We start from the raw sequence: 16,447 nt of genomic DNA, 5'->3' as shown, positions 1-16,447 counted from the left end.
GGACGCGTGCGGTCCGTTACTAGGGCCGCGGTCGCGTCGCGGAGCTCCTGGCGGCTCTAGGTGCAGGGCGCCGCCATTGCCAGTTGCGTTGCGCATGCACAGTGAGAACCAGGACACGGGAGGCCCCTGAAGCTTGCGCATGCGCAGTGATCGCGCAAACGGCATGGATAATCAGGAGAGGGCTCACAGAAGGGACTACGTCTCCCATGAGCCTCAGGAGCGCCCACATGACCCCAGGGAGCCAATAGGGCGACAGCATCTTCCTGCAGAGGAGAATAGATACTTTTCGCGGGGTTTGGAGCATGTTAGTCGGCATCAGGAGCAGATAGGGGAAGGAGGTAGGGTGCAGGAGTCAGTGACTCCCTGCACTAGGCCATCAGCCCCCTAGGCCCCAGACAGCCCTGAGCCACTGTGTAGCTTGTTGTGCTATAGGGACAGGCCCTAGATAGGGACACTGCCCCATTAGCTATTTGCATAGTCAGGGACACAGTGCTGAAGCCGTGCAGCCCTGTGAGGTGGGTTCTGGGCTCAGAACGCCACCAAAGACACTAAGACTAAGGTGATATTATCCACGCCGGAATTCACCCAACGCGGTGCGGAGGACGACGTCGGATCGGGCAGAATCGCTGTCGTAGTCTGCGGAACCCGGGGTGGGAGCCCCGGGCAGGTATCATTCTTCAAGTGCACCAACACTGTACAGCAACGCAAGAAGCACGCCTAAAGGGTGGGGGTATGACTTGCGGACACTTACGTGGAGAGTGGCCAAGGGCCTTGTATAGTGCGATTGGACACGGTTTGGGGATACACGGTGGTGGGAGCGGGGTGTATGTTATACCTTACCCAAATGCAACGTTGAATGTTATGTATAGTAGAGGTTAAGTTATGCGCATATATGCAGTAAAGCCTGTCCTGCTTTACAACTGTGTGTTTACCGTGATTGTTTCCTCTGAGGGCCTCCTCCCACTCCATTGGGATCCCTCCCAGGTGGAGGCGTTGCACCACGAGATTGTTATATGTATGTACCCCAGGCTCCTCGAGCGGAGGCTTAGGCTCCTGAGAGCCACACAGGTATACACAGCAGTAGTAGCGTCTGTATTCACAGGGAATACCCGTTACACAGTATATACTGTATTTTCATACACACTCAAAAAATATATGTAGCTATGTATTTAGTTAAGTACTTATTATATTATCGGCCACCCAAATGTGTCATCAAAATACATATTTCCTTAAATGCTGGAGGGGTTAAAGTTGGCAAGATTGCCTATGTTTCCTTTTACTTTCATAATAAACTTTCAATCCTTTTTTATATCAGTACAAACTGGGAACATACACTTTGGGCTTTGGTTCAAATTAAACTCACACCTTGTCTGTGTTAAGACATTAATGTGCTAGCTGAGTGGTTCTTGCCAAAATATTCCATGCAGTCTAATTTTTACTTCAATGTGTTTTATGAGCAAATGTTCATGACCTTTAAGGAGGAGGAAGGTCAGTGTTAATCCAAACCAGTTTGCGCCAATCCCTAGTGCAAACATAACTATAACGGGAACTTTTTTTGAAGCCCCTCATACAGTACTGCTATATAAAATATACTAAATGTTCAGGAGCTACACGGAGCAGTGGTGCCTTTGGCAATGTTAGAAAGACAGTGTTGTAACCAGGTTCTACTTCCTTATGACGTAAGCTATAATGTTCTAATTAGTGTGTCCATCTGCATTAACATTGAGCATGTTTCCACAGGTGGTGAATGTTTCTACAAATGTTTAAACAGTCATCGGACAAATGTCTTTTTGTTTTTCTGCAGTTTATATGTATTACACATCCTATAGATGAAACAGCAGAAAAACAGCCAGAATATAATGAAAATATGTGCAAAGAGAAATTAAGCAAATTCATGAGGGCCAGCATAGTTTGGTTATATAATATGACTTGGTTGAGAGATAATGAAAGAAAAATGGCAGATCTATCATGTTTTAATATCTCTTTTCACAGTTCTGCAAATAATCCTCCTCACAAGTCCGCTCTGTTTTCCCTTGTAGTGTCAACTGGTACAGTCCTGACTAGGTTGCTACCTCTAGCTGCCCATCGCCAATGGAGCGATCCTCTCCACACGCTTAAACACAGAAAATTGAAGAAAAGAGACGAGGCACACTGATGTAATATAAAATAGTAATTAGCCGGACTTACAACATGGTAAATGACAGCAAGTTTATATCGGCAAAGATTGGTACTGGTGCTGGATGAAATTAAGGTGGCATTCAGCTCAGTGTTAGCTGTAGGAGGGTTCTTGCTAGCTGAACGCCAAGTATACTTATTAAAAGTTACATTTTATACTCACATAGTGGGCACATAAGTGAATTTTCTTTTGGAGCACATACATTTGTGTACTCCTTTTGCTTTCCTGATTCACTTCAATTCACAGTTGTTTATGATAATTATCGATTACATTTATCATTTATTTACATTACAATCAGTATGATTTAGTGATCACTCCCTACCCCCCCCTCTTTTTAGCTGAACGCTACATTGATTTCATACCAGCACCCAGCAGCATATTTCAAAATCCTCCTCCCCCAGGCACTTACGTATGCCGGCTGCCTCCTTTTTGCCGCCATCCTCCTCCTTCCGATTCGCAGCGTCAAATGATGCCACGGACGTCACCAAAGTGACGTCACACGGAATCTCATTGCTATGGTAACACGACATCATGATGTAATTTGACTCCACTACGTCACATTTCCATGGCAACGAGACGCTGTGTGACGCCATATTGGTGACGTCCGCAACGTCATTTGTGGCTGCGAATCTGAAGGCGGAGGAGGGCAGCAGAAAGGAAAAAGCAAGGAGGCACCCGGCATATGTAAGTGACTTCCTATCAGGCCCAAGAGCGCGGCAAATGTATATGGGGCGGACATTTTTGCCGCCTCCAAATTTTGCCGCACTTGGCCTGGGCTTAACAAGCCTAATGGGACATCTGCCAGCACCAGTACTAACCTCTACCGATATGAACTTGCTGCCATTTACCATGTTGTAAGTCTGGATATTTACTTTTTTATTTGATACATTTTATAATATATGTATATCGCCACGTCTTGTCTCTTTGCTTTATGTAACCAGGTACCCCCTGGGCTACAAATTTTCCTGCCTACCACATAAATCCTGGTACCAGTGCAGGCAGTGTTAGGGACATCTATGCCCTTGCTGCAGTAAACAGCTCCCTAGAGTGACAAGGGGTGGGCCCAAGGCCTAGTTCCAGGGAGTGTGGGAGACAAGGAGAGCTCCTGGGGACTGAAGCTCCTTGGGTTGACACCAGGGACCACAGAGAAGAAGTTGCTGTATTATGTCAGTGTGCTGTGAGGTATGCTGTGTGACAAGAATAAAGACCCCAAGTTATTTGTTTACTCCTGCCTGAGGCTGCAGTCATTCAGCGGGAGGGAAAGAGGTTTTCCTGGAGGGACTACACCTATCTCTGATAGGCCCTGTTGGAATGGAGGCGCTGCACCAAAGATAAGAGCCACAGATCCGAATGCCTGTCCAGTCTATCCCCACTAACATCAGTGGAAGCACAGACTCCAGAGAGCCTAACAGGTGAGCAGAACTACACCCGGTAACCAGAACCAAATCTCCCTAATGGGGGAAAGGGATTACATTTAAATTTCTCTTTTCTCAGTTACCATGACTTCATAGGGTACCTCTTCATCTTATGCATCTTACTCTGGTTGATGGTCTCCTTCTCATCTAACCCGCCAGGATCCCAATCTTCTTCCCCTGATCCTTCCTTCTCATCAGTGCCATATCCCCTATCCTCACCAGTGGAACCCATTTTAAACTCAATTTCTCCCTCCATGAGGGGTTCAGTGACATACAGGTACTCCACCTCGTGGGACGCCTTGTATTTGGCAATAATGGCCCTTTCGGCCCGGCTACACCGGGTTAGCTCAGCATTCCCTGCCTGTCCGGGCAGAACCCATGATAGGGGCTCATCAGGGTCTACTGGGTAGGTAGGATAGGATGTCAGGACCCATGGGCTCTATTTCCTTGCACTCAATTTTGAACCACCTCTCTTGCAGCTCCCTTTCCCTCTGCGCGGGTGTGAACTCTCCTACTGCCGAATCGGTTACATTAGGCACCCACCGGTCCATCGATGCCATACCCAGTTGCCCTCCACCCCTGGAACCCCCCTCTGAAGTGTAACTGTTCAGTCTCTCCCCAGTCCGTTCCTCACCGGTTCCCTGGGACCCTCCCGACATTCCCAAACTGGACGTGGACCCACGGGAATAGGTGACTGGGACAGGGGCTTTATCTAGGGCATGGGTTTGGGCGTAGGGACAGGTAATAGGCATCCGCGGGGTTCCGACCCGCTCTCTGCCTTCGGATAGTCCCGTATCATTGTGCGGACGTGCCGCTGGTTGGGCCTCACCCGTCTCAGCTCTCCTCGCAGCCTGCCAGCTCTGTGTTGACACAGGTGATCGGGAAGAACTGCCCGATCGCCGAGGCATTGTGGTTCTCTCTCTGGTCATTCCGCTACCTCCGCCGGAAGTGACGTCATCACCGGAACCGGATACTCCGCCATCTTGCGATGGATCCCCATGCGGGATCTCTTCCTCCACAACGACATCCGCCGCCGGAAGTGATGGTTCTGCTCTCCGCTCTGCTCGGGCCTGGGCTAGGCCTTCCTCCGCCGTTGCCACCACCGGCGCCTGGGGAGGGTAAGGATGTATCTCACCGCTCCGTCGGCTCGGGATGGAATCTTCTCCTCCTTCCGCGCTGTAAGTCACCACGGCCGTGGGACTCCGCCTCTCGGGTTGGTTCTGCACCGGCGACACGAGACTCCGCTCCGCCGCGACACAGGTAAGTGCCGGTTCTTTTCCCGCACCGCTGTAGTGGTCCGCCGGTAGGCGCATCACCACCGTCGTTAGGGTCGCTTGTTCCTCGTCCGAGGAGCCGAACTCCGACTCGGGGAGTAGCACTCCCGCTGGGGACCGACGGTGAGGTTCCGGGTTCTCACTGCGGTTGTAGACCCCTCTCTCTTCAGGCTCCGTTCTAATCATTAGGAGCGATCCCCATTCTCCGGGATCAACTGGTTCGGTGCAGGCCGCACGCGGGGCTTCAGCCGTCAGCATGGCTGTGTCCGTCCCCGCCTTGACTACCAGGGAGCATCCTGGCAATGAGTAGGGATATACCCCAATGTCCATCTCGCTCTTTGTTGTGCTGCTACGGGAGACACTTTGCACAGTGGTCTCTCCTGTTCACCAGCTCCTCGCAACTGTGGGACAGGAAGCTCACATCCAGCTCCTCCCTCAGACAACTCAGGTCTTGCCTGGCAGAGATAGAGACCCCTCCCCCTGGTGAATATTCTTGGAGGGTCCCACAAGTTAATTGGATGCACCGGCACAGGGGCTGAACTTTTCACAGTCCTGGGGGGCGCGGCTTCAGGTTTCGCGCCATACCCCGCAGGGTGGAATTTTTCTTTTGGCGCCAATCCCAGACAACTTTCTGCAAGTTTTGCATTTGCAGCATTTTCTGCAACTGGCCCACGCGGTCTCCCCGGGTAGCGGGAACCGCCATTTTGGATCGCTCTGCCATCCATATTCGCAGCAGCTGCAACTTCATATTCCTCTATCTCACCCAATAGCCTCCCTAAGGACAGGGGGTCACCCCGCATCCAGGAGCACCGCATCTTAGCCACGACAGGATGGTCAGGTCTCGCTCCTCTCAGAATTTGATCACTAAAGTACGCCTCCACCTCAGTGGCCTTAATATAATCCCCCTTTCGCATCTCCCGTAAAGCGATTCCAATCCGCAGGAGGAACCCAGGTAGATCCTCTCCATCTTTCTGACGAAGACTGAAGTACCGCTTCATCAATTGTCCCATGTCCTCATCACACACAACGGACTGATTGCGCATTACTACTGACTCCAACGCCGTCACCATCTTGCGTTGCGGTGTTTGTTCTGATTGTATATGGGGCTCCGCTCTGCGGGGCAGCCACCACACCGATACAATAAAGATTGCCCTGATGCACCACCTTGTGTACCTAATGTAGGCTGGACTCATGTATGCACTACCTCAGGCTAGGCTCACTCTCTCAGTGTCTGCTGTGACTCCTTCCTTCCAATCTGTGCTCCTTACGGTAAGAGGTCTGGAATGGGCTAGAGTACTCTGGCTCTTCCATGCAGTACTTGGGGCGTCTACCTGTCTTGGTTAGCCTAGCGCAGACCCTCTCCAGGATTCCTGACCTCGTTAACAGGCTATCCCTTCTGGCATCCTACCAACTAGCACTACCTCAAGGTGACTCGGTCAGCTATAGCCCGGCTCCAAACCCCTCACTCCTTTCAGGCCCCTAGGTCGTCCCTGCGAACCGACAATACCCCGTCAGCCCCCTGACCACCCCTAGGTTCGTCCCAACGCAGCACAAAGTGGCAGCAGACACTCTCCCTGTTTCCCAGTGTGCCTAGCTAAAGCCTGTCCTGTTGACAGGTCTGCATCTCAGCAGCGCCTCCAAATGTAACGGTTTTTCTGAACCGGCCTGACCCACCCAATCTCACATTGGCCCCTGTGGTCTAACCGGTCCCCATTACGGTGTGGCAGTGTCTGGTGGTGCACCTGTTGGCTACAGGACTCCTGAGTCTCCCGCATGATGGTGTATGGGGAGGACCCGTCCAGACAGGCAGCTGAGGTAGTGGGCTTGAGTCCTACCTAGATCCAGTGCAGCGCCTCCACCTCATCAGGATCCCTGCGTCCGCATGGGGATGGTTCTGATGAGGAACTCCTCTGTGGTGCCTCCCTCTGCAGAGTAATCCCAGACTCACACACGAGGGTGTCTTTGATCAGATGCATCTTTATTGCTTGAGGTGGGCTGGCTGCCCCTCGCAGTAGTCTCTTTAGCCACACATAATCATTAGTGCTTCCCATTGAAAGGTATGTTCCTTGTCTTAATTGGTGGGTTCCCTATCTCCCCTTCTGGGAGATATCCCTGTGCCAGGTCCCTGGTCACAGTCTTATAAGCTGTCTCCTCCCAAGCCTGCACTCAGACTTGCTCCTTGTCTCATAGTTCTTACATCAGCCACCAACAGCTTTTCTCTGTCTGCTTTGTGCTGCCAGACTCACAGCTCTGCATCAGACTACCGCAACAATGTTGCAGACCTCCATGTGCCTCTTACTGACAGAGGCAGCACAGCAACAGGAACTCACTCTAACAACTCAGCAACAACCTACTTTTGATCAGTGCTGTGCCTTATGTATACTCTGGAGGCTGACACACCTCTGACATCATTAACCATGGAGTCAGAGCCTGTGACCACTCCCATCCATACATAGGGCACCTCACCAGGGTGTGAGGGCAAACCTCCATAATTACTGCTGGCATGCCCACTTACCAGGCCTTACTGTCAGCAGGAGAGATGACTGTAGCCATTTTACATGACCGCTACATATGTATATATATATATATATATATATATATATATATATATATATATATATATATATAGATATATATATATTATATATATATATATATATATGCATGCATGTATGTATGTATGTATGCATGCGTGTGTATGTGTGTGTGTGTATGTATGTATTTGTATGTCTGCACAAATGTAATAAATATTTTATTTTTACCAATTTTTTTTTTAAATAAATAATAAATTAAACATGCACACACACAAACACACAAACACACATAAACACACAAACACTGTACCTTCACAGCTCTCACAGTATACTTACAAAAAGCATGCGGCACGTGCACGCACCTTCGAACAGGCACGCGCACGACTGCATGCAGTATAGAACGGGCCTTAGGGGTAGCCCCTGCAGCAACTCTCCTTCAATAACAGGAACCAGGTAAAGCAACAGTCCACTATTTATTGAGGCAGGCCAGTCTTGTTGTTCCCTTCTCATGTAGGAGAGGTACTTCACAGCATAGTACATGTTCCCTCGCAACATGCTGCATCTGGGTCCCTGACTAGACACCATGGTCTTGAGGCCCATGAGGCTAACCTCCACAACCCCTACCCCCCTTATGGGGCAAAGGAAATCCTCACCTACTCCTAACGAGCAGGCATCCACAGAGGAACTCCCTAGAATTTGGATTGCAGACCCTTTTTGTCAACAGGGGAGGGTCCCATGTCTTAGCCCCTCTAGATTGACAGCACCTCGGCATTGCCCCCCCCCCCCTTGACTAGGCTCCAATGGTTTCAGGCCACACCTGCAAACCATTACCAAATATATGTAGCTAACAGGAGCTTGCATTACTGACTCAGAGGCAAGGGATTTAGCCCTCCCACTGCCTGCACTGGTAGAAGGCCTTACATGCTAGGGCCAGGAAAACACATAGTCTGGGCACAGGGCTACAAATACAAGACAGTATCATTTTTAGCAAGGCATATTCCAGCAGAGAATAAACCACCAATGATGTACCATGCGTCCTTCCAGAACAAATAGCAAATGCAATACAGATGGAATTACATCTGAAATCTTGAAAGCAGCTGGGGAAGAAGTAGAGAAAATCCTTGCAAAACTCTCTTACGTGTGGCTTGAAGAATAGAAAAATTCCAGAATAATGGAGCAATGCCTTATTAATTTTCATCCACAAGGAATGAGACAAGGAAGACCTAAAAAAAAAAACTACAGAGCAATAAGTCTACTTCCAATCATATTCTCATTAGTACCCTGGTTTAGTGGTTTGGCTTATTTTATTCATTGCTCCTGCATTTGAGCGCTTTAGCCTACTTTCCATACTTCCAATCACTTACAAGATTTGTACAAGGATACTCACTAATCGGCTGCAACAGACTCTGGACTTTGCCGAGCCTAGAAAACAAGAAGGATATCGCAGTGGATGCAACACAATGGACCACATCCAAGAAGTAATTTCCCGAAGTAATGAATATGACCTACCACTCAGTTTAGGATTTGTAGATTATGAAAAAGCGCTTGATACTGTCTACACCTCAGCGGTCTTGAAGGCGTTTGGAAGAGAAAGTGTTGCAGAGGCGTACATTGATGTTATAGTTAATACTTACGAAAATGCCCCACCAAGCATTAGATTATATAAAGATAAAAGCAAAACAATGATCAAAAAAGTTGTGTGTGTGCTGATCACGCGTATTTTAAGTGAAACTTCTTTGTCTTTTGTCACTGCTTTGTCACAGAAATTGTAATTGTTGATGTTTTTAATTAATCAGAACACAATCAGTGCCACTGGGGGGGAGAGGGTGTACTTGGCAGATCCCTGATGAAGAAACCCACCATTAGGAGTTTCGAAACGCGTTAGAGGTTTTTTGGCATCGCAGGGACACCGTAGCAGTGAGATCCAGGCAGTGACGTCAGCAGTGGAGCCAATCGACCAGACTCTGGCAGCAAGCAGACTGCGAGTATAGAAGGCAATCCTCCCCCAATAACTGGCATATTTCACCCCACGGCGAGCGGTGTACCTGATGAAAAGACCCTAAAACCATTGCGCATGTCCTAGTCACCTTTGGTGAGTAGGATTTCAATTTTTACCAAGGCGGAGCAAGTTTCATCTTCCAAGTCCACAAGCACATGAAAGTTTTTACATTGCATATATTATGTTTGATTTAATTGTTTTATGATTTGTTTATAACCAATTGTTTTATATTAAATTGCTCTCTTTACACTATTGTCCCTGGGTAATACACTATTGTAGTGTTTTCTGTACTTTTGTCTTCCTTTTCTGAGGTAATAGCCCACGAGAAGAACTGTTATCCATAATCCTATACCTATTCATACAGTACCTCAGCGCCACAGGAGGTTTTCCTTCCACATACTTCAGTCTGATTTTTTGAGACTCGAAAAATGGATTTCCCAAACAAACTGTTTTTAAACACTGACAAGACTGTAACAATGGTATTTGGGACCAAGACTACATTTGTAAAGCTTCCAGCGACTGAGCTCCAGATTAGAACCAACGCTAACACCACCCTAACCCCTGTCACTAGTTTTAAATACCTGGGCATATGTTTGACTCCCACTTAACATTCGGGATGCACATTGATATCCTGACAACCAAGACCTATGCCAAACTAGGGGTACTTTACAGAAACAAATCCTCCCTAAGTCTCCTGGTCAGAAAGAGTATCGCACAGCAGATGCTAATGCCAATTATAGACTATGGAGACATAGTATATGGCTCGGCACCTCAAACCCACCTTACCAAACTTGACACCCTCTACAATTCAATTTGTCGTTTTGTTCTCCAATGCAACTACAACACACATCAATGCGAAATGCTCAAAGAACTAGATTGGTCATCACTCGAATCTAGGCGCAAAGTTCACCTTTCCTGTCTTGCCTTTAAATTCTTTATGGGCAAGCTACCCAGCTATCTGTACAAGCTCCTCACCCCTACCACATGCAGCACTTATCATCTGAGATCAGACTCCAAAAGACTGTTCATGGTCCCAAGGCTCAACAAAGTATCTGGCCGTTCCTCCTTCTCTTACTGTGCACCCCAAAACTGGAACAACCTACCAGATACTCTCACATCCACCACCAGTTTAAATTCTTTCAAATCTAAGGCTGTCTCACATTTTAATCTGGTCTGTAACTGTTTCATTCGCCCATAATATATATTTTCTTTAACTGTGCATGCAATGTCTTGTATATAATGTATACCCTGTTCATTTATGTAACTGTATTTGTAACCATGTATTATTTGTCTTAACTCTGTGCCCAGGACATACTTTAAAATGAGAGGTAACTCTCAATGGATTACTTCCTGGTAAAATATTTTATAAATAAATAAATTTGTATTTTGCTGTTAAATAATCTCCAAAATGAGTTATAATCACAATGCAATTTACACCGCACTAATCTGATAAAATCACGCCAACTACAGGCTACTATTTAAACCTTGTTGGATGGACATTATGATTGTCTGACGAAGGGGCCAGGGGGCCTTGAAACGTTGCTCTATTGTGCACATATAACAGTAACAAATGAATGATCAAATCATGAATTGGTGAACACAGGTGAAGGGATCTCCCAAATCCACACAACATATACCAATTACCACAGCACTTAAGAGACTGCAATTCACAACAATGAAGCATAAGGAGAAAAGCTCCAATTTTAATCATTAACATCTATTAATAGTCAAATAACACCAAAAATAATGGTGAAAACCCTAAGCAGGGTGATGCTATAAATTAGTGTCCCCATTCCCCCATTCCCACATGAAAACCAGAGCAGCTATAATTAGTTAAAGAATTCCAAATGTCAATAGATAAAGGGGGGATACGTATCGGGCACTGTGGCCCTTCTTCAGGCCTGTTCACACATAGAAGTGGTACTTCCCTTTTAATTGGTCCTCTGACCAATAATGCTGAACAGATTCCATCCCAGAAGCAGGGGGTTATATCCTCCAGCATCTGCTAATCTTTAACGCCTTACAGCTGCTCCCCACGCTTACATCAGGGTCCAGTGTTCATATGGAATGTCTCCTTGAAACGTTGCTCTATTGTGCACATATAAGAGTGTGTGTCTGCTAACTTTTCCTTTCCATGTGTGCTAATTTTTTCTGTATTGCTGCTTTTTTTCAATACATTAAAGAAGAAAATGAGACCAAAGGAAAACTTTAGTCTTTTATTAGCTAAGATTTATTTTTTGAGTGCTGAGCCAGTATGGTTTTTGTAAAAATCATATGTACACTGCTGCTTACTCCGCTCTATATTGTAATTGTGAAGCGCTTTGAGTCCCATTGGAAGAGAAGCGCTAAATTAAAAGTTATTATTATTATAATTTCTATGAAAGTTAAAAAGATGTCTTAGACCTCCCGTTTCATGCTGCCAATTAGAGATGGCTTATATATCATGTAGTACTGAACTGAAATCATCTGATGAACAGAGTGGGAGTAAAGGACTAGTGGAAGCCATGGGATGTGGCCAAAGGAGTCCTCCTCTCTACATCTTGATCACCACTGGAAGCAACAGTAGAGTAGGGATAGATGTCCCATTATCTGCTTCATTCGGTGGATGTATTTAAATCTGTATACTTTTCTTTCTACCCATGCCATCACCCTGTCTCCTACAGGACAAAGGTTGATGTTGATGTTGACATTGGGGTGAAGTGGAATGCACTGTAGAGAAGGGGCATTTTTTCAGAGGCAACTTGAAGGCAGCGGTTATACTAGAGCCCTCAAGGAAGTACTGTATGCTAAAGGACATGGGAAGTAGAGGAAAACAAATTAAGTACAATAATCTGTATAGGGATGTGTCCCTATAAGAAGAAACTCAGGAGTCTTTCTTACTCCACCTACCTTTTCTGACCTCATCATGCCTGAGAAAAATTGGTTTCCAGTGTCCAAACCCACTACTTAGATTTACAATTAACATCTACAAGAAATATGAAAACAATACCAATGGAGAGAGCAACATTATTTTAGTAATGGGATGCACCTCCACAAAGTAAAAATCTACCACCAAGTTTACAAGTCCTGACAAGTTGTGCCAGAGGGAAGTTAAATGATGGACTGTGATGGTATGTGTCAAGAAAGGTAAATAAAGGCAAAATTACTCAGCTTCCCAGGGATTTTTTTTTTTTGTTGAATGAGGAAAAGTTTACATTTTTATAAAAACACTTAGCGATGTGAGAAAATAACAGTGCTGCTCACATTTCGGTTCAACAGTGCGAGAGACAGTGAAAATATGCACTAAAGAAAATAAACTACTTATAACGTATAATATAGTACATTTCAAATCGCTTTCAAAGATTCAAACAGCAGAAGGTGAAAGCAGTTTGACATCCACAGCATGCTCTACACATTAGAAAAATATATGTGTGTGTAGCTGGAGTGAATTCAAGATGATTTATAGTTTCAGTCGAGGACAGGTTTCTGATAAATTTATTTTGGATAAAGTACATTTGGAAAGCAATGCGAAGAATTCTGAACAGCACGTGTCAGCATTAAGCTTGTGTCTAGCCAGTAAAAATTGAACTTGACTTCAGTGATCACAGCACTTCCAAAGTATTTTTAACTCCTTCATTGATAAAGGGCCACACAACTCCTTCACTATATAGGTGCTCCAAGAGCATATTTATTTAGAGAATAAAGGAAAGCACAGAGACCCATATTTACTAAGTGTATTTACTCCATAAGATATCTTCTGCAGACTGAAGACACCTTATGGTCCATTATCTTCAATGGACCGTAGGCTGCCCTCTTCATTGGCAGGTGTCTTATGGAATAGCAACGCTTAATCAAAATGGCCCATTTACATTAAAGTTTGTGGTTCATGGATGGCAACTCTCCCCCCCCAAATTTCAGAAGGACGTTATAAATCCTAGCACAAACCCAGCCGTTTTCCTGTTTGGGTAATGTGTAAGATTTGATAATGCTGCATTAAAAAAACATGATATTTGAACTGAAGTCGTTGAGACCACTAATAATAAAAATGAGTTTGACTCACACTTAATAAGTGAGCTCTGTGTGCAGTGTACTCAAATGAGGTATTTTATGGATCACCTTAGTGCCAGCTAATCTGCTTTTGGTCAATCTGGCTCTGAACAAGGTTAAAATATTTGGGGTTAATATATAAATGATGTCATGCTAAGTTGTTTTTGGACTGCCAATATGCAGAGGTCTCTTCCAAGCAAACCTTCTTTTTTTTTTTTGCCATTTCTGACTATCGTTCAAAGGGCATATGGGGGAAGAGAATATGCAAGAAGTTGGCTCACAAATTATCTTGAGCCTAGGCCGGTTGCCAGCAAAGAAAAAGTGTGGGCTGAGAAGGAGGACTGCGGGAGGCAGTGGAACAGCAGAGTGAAGCTGCTGTCCAATTTGTGAGAACAATGTAAGGGTTTTGGAAATTTGGGATTGTTATTATAGATGAATAAACATTCCAAAACATAGTCATTTGAAAATAACACTTTGTAATTTGAGAACAGCAAGAATTTAAGCAGATGAAATATGCTTACTTAGTTTAGAATGCTTGTTTATTTAGGATAGTGAATATTTGATGTTGTAACTTTGGCAACACTTGTAGAGCCTGGTGTGCTTCTCATTGCAGCCAAACCATTTTTTCCAATTGGCTAGCAAAAGGAAAGGGTGGGTAAAGTTTAGGGGATTTGGGGCCTTATTAGGCGTTTTATCAATAACTATTACAGTGTAAACAAACACTGCGGCAATGAGAGAATAGCACAAAAAATGGTCTTTACTTTGGTTGTAGTGCTTAAAATAACAGTTTTTAGGTACATTTCCTCCATTTGGAAGTGTTCGTTATGCTGCGTATATTACCGTAAGATTTGTAAGGCTAGAAATCTCTCCAGGGTGCAGTCAACATGTCTCATACAGGTTTATTAAGCCTTTTAAGTTTTTAGAACATTAACAGTGTTTAAATTCCAGATATTATGTTTCTGGGCATAGAATTGCAGCTTTATGTATTCATTTATACATTCATGTCCAGAATTTTTAAATCAGACCTGTAAAAGCTGTATTGAATTGAATGAGTTTTTCTGTATTGTTGTCTGACTGCTTTTAATACTCTTTTTACCCACTATAATTGTTTTTGTGCAATAGGGCCAATGGGAACATAGCAAACAACAGCATACTAAAATATATAATAACACACACATATATATATAGGAGCAGCCCCTGACGAAGCCCAAGTGGAGAAACGCGTAGGGCCAGCGTTATTGGAGCAGAGAGAGACACGCCGAGATACTGTCCAGAGAGACATTCGAACGGAGCCACGGCAGTGAACATCTGAATCAACAGAGATCAAATCCCGCGAGAGCTGAGCCGCGTCAGACCACGTGATGCGGAAGTAGCCGCTGGCGTGAGGAGGACTGATCCATCTATAAGGGAAAGTCTGGCTTAACAAACCTTCCGTGATTGCTGCTGCTGTTGCTGATCCATGAGGACAAGCACCCAGAAGATCCAGAGGCCAAGAAAAGAACAAGCTGCAGGAGCTGAGTTCGGGTGTCCCTAAGTGGATTAAAGGCTTTTATTTGCTCTATCAGTGTAAGCGCATATCTTACCAAATTATGGTCTGATTATTTTTAGATATACTGCCCTATAATATTTCTCTCTCTTTTTCTCTTCCCCTGCATATGTGCGCCTAGGTCACTCTTCTACATATATATATATATATATATATATATATATATATATATATATATATATATATATATATATCAGATAAGGCAGTTGGCACTCCAATAGGTGCTGGTAAGCCACATGTGCATGTCCCATATAGAGAATGTAGTTATACGTTACCGTTCCAAGGATTGGTAAACAAGAGACAGCACTCAATGTTGAAAATCAAAGTGTATTAGTGATAGCAAAAATACATCCAGAAACCCAACGATTCGGTCCTACAGAATGAGTGCTGTCTCTTGTTTACCAATCCTTGGAACGGTAACGTATAACTATATATATATATATATATATTAGACTGCTCCTATATGCCCCTGAGGGAGTCGCTTTCTATGCGATGAAACATGTAGGGCCGTTTTCATTGGTGCTCCAGCAGACATGTCACCTGACGCTGTGTGCGTAGCCATGCCCCTCTATCGCGGACTCAACCAGGAATTGTTCAAATCAGCTGTTCTGCCGACTTCTGTGTTTATTCATGTGACACTGTGGTGAGGATTCTCTGCGGCTTCGCCAGTCTACCCGCTCCTCTTCTATGCCCCAAGACATTTGAAATATATCTGGATTGGACTCGACGGAGGTCGTCCTGGTCTGGGGTAAGTGGTGATGAGGTATGCCATCTATTCTCCTGCTTCACAGCGCAGCAGCCAGTCCCTACCTGTTGGCAGGTTTTCAATATTGCGATTTTACAAAGAAATGTTTGTGTAACGATGCTCGTCTCAAGCAGGAAACGGACAGCAGGGCTGAGGTAGGAATATGAAAGATCCGACCTGAGCCGAGGGACAGAGTCCTGATAGAGTAGTGAGTCGTAAGCCGAAGGTCAGAGCTGGCAGCAGAGTTGCGTAGTCTGTGAGAATGCAGAGGTCGAGGCAGGCGGAAGACAGGGGTGATCGAGGTAGCGGGGTCTGGTAACGAGGAAGACAAAAGGTAAGTGCGTTGCATGTACTCAGCATGAACTGAAACTGTAATACACTATGGGGCATGCGCTTCTGTTTTTTTGTCACACATATACAAATATACAGTATTAAACCAGGAATGAGCTGAGATGCATGTGGTACTATTGCATTGGCCTGTGTTTTTATTATTAAGTTATAATTAGGCAACATCTTATTCATAGTGTGGAGGATTATAATTTTGAAATTTCATACCCTTGCTCAGTACAGAATTGGATTGTGGGTAAGGAAGGCCTTCAGCACCATAAGATAGGTATTTCACGTATATCATAACCTATGTAGCCCCCTGTAAACAGCTCAGGCTATACCTACTTTCCTTCTACTGCGGTAAGTCCTGTTAAGATCAGGCGCCAGTACTCATTATGGGTTTTC

This window comes from Ascaphus truei, chromosome 1, assembly GCF_040206685.1.
Source record: "Ascaphus truei isolate aAscTru1 chromosome 1, aAscTru1.hap1, whole genome shotgun sequence".
Taxonomy (NCBI): Eukaryota; Metazoa; Chordata; class Amphibia; order Anura; family Ascaphidae; genus Ascaphus; species Ascaphus truei.
The sequence above is the reverse complement of the archived record's forward strand: the minus strand, read 5'-3'. Positions refer to the sequence as shown.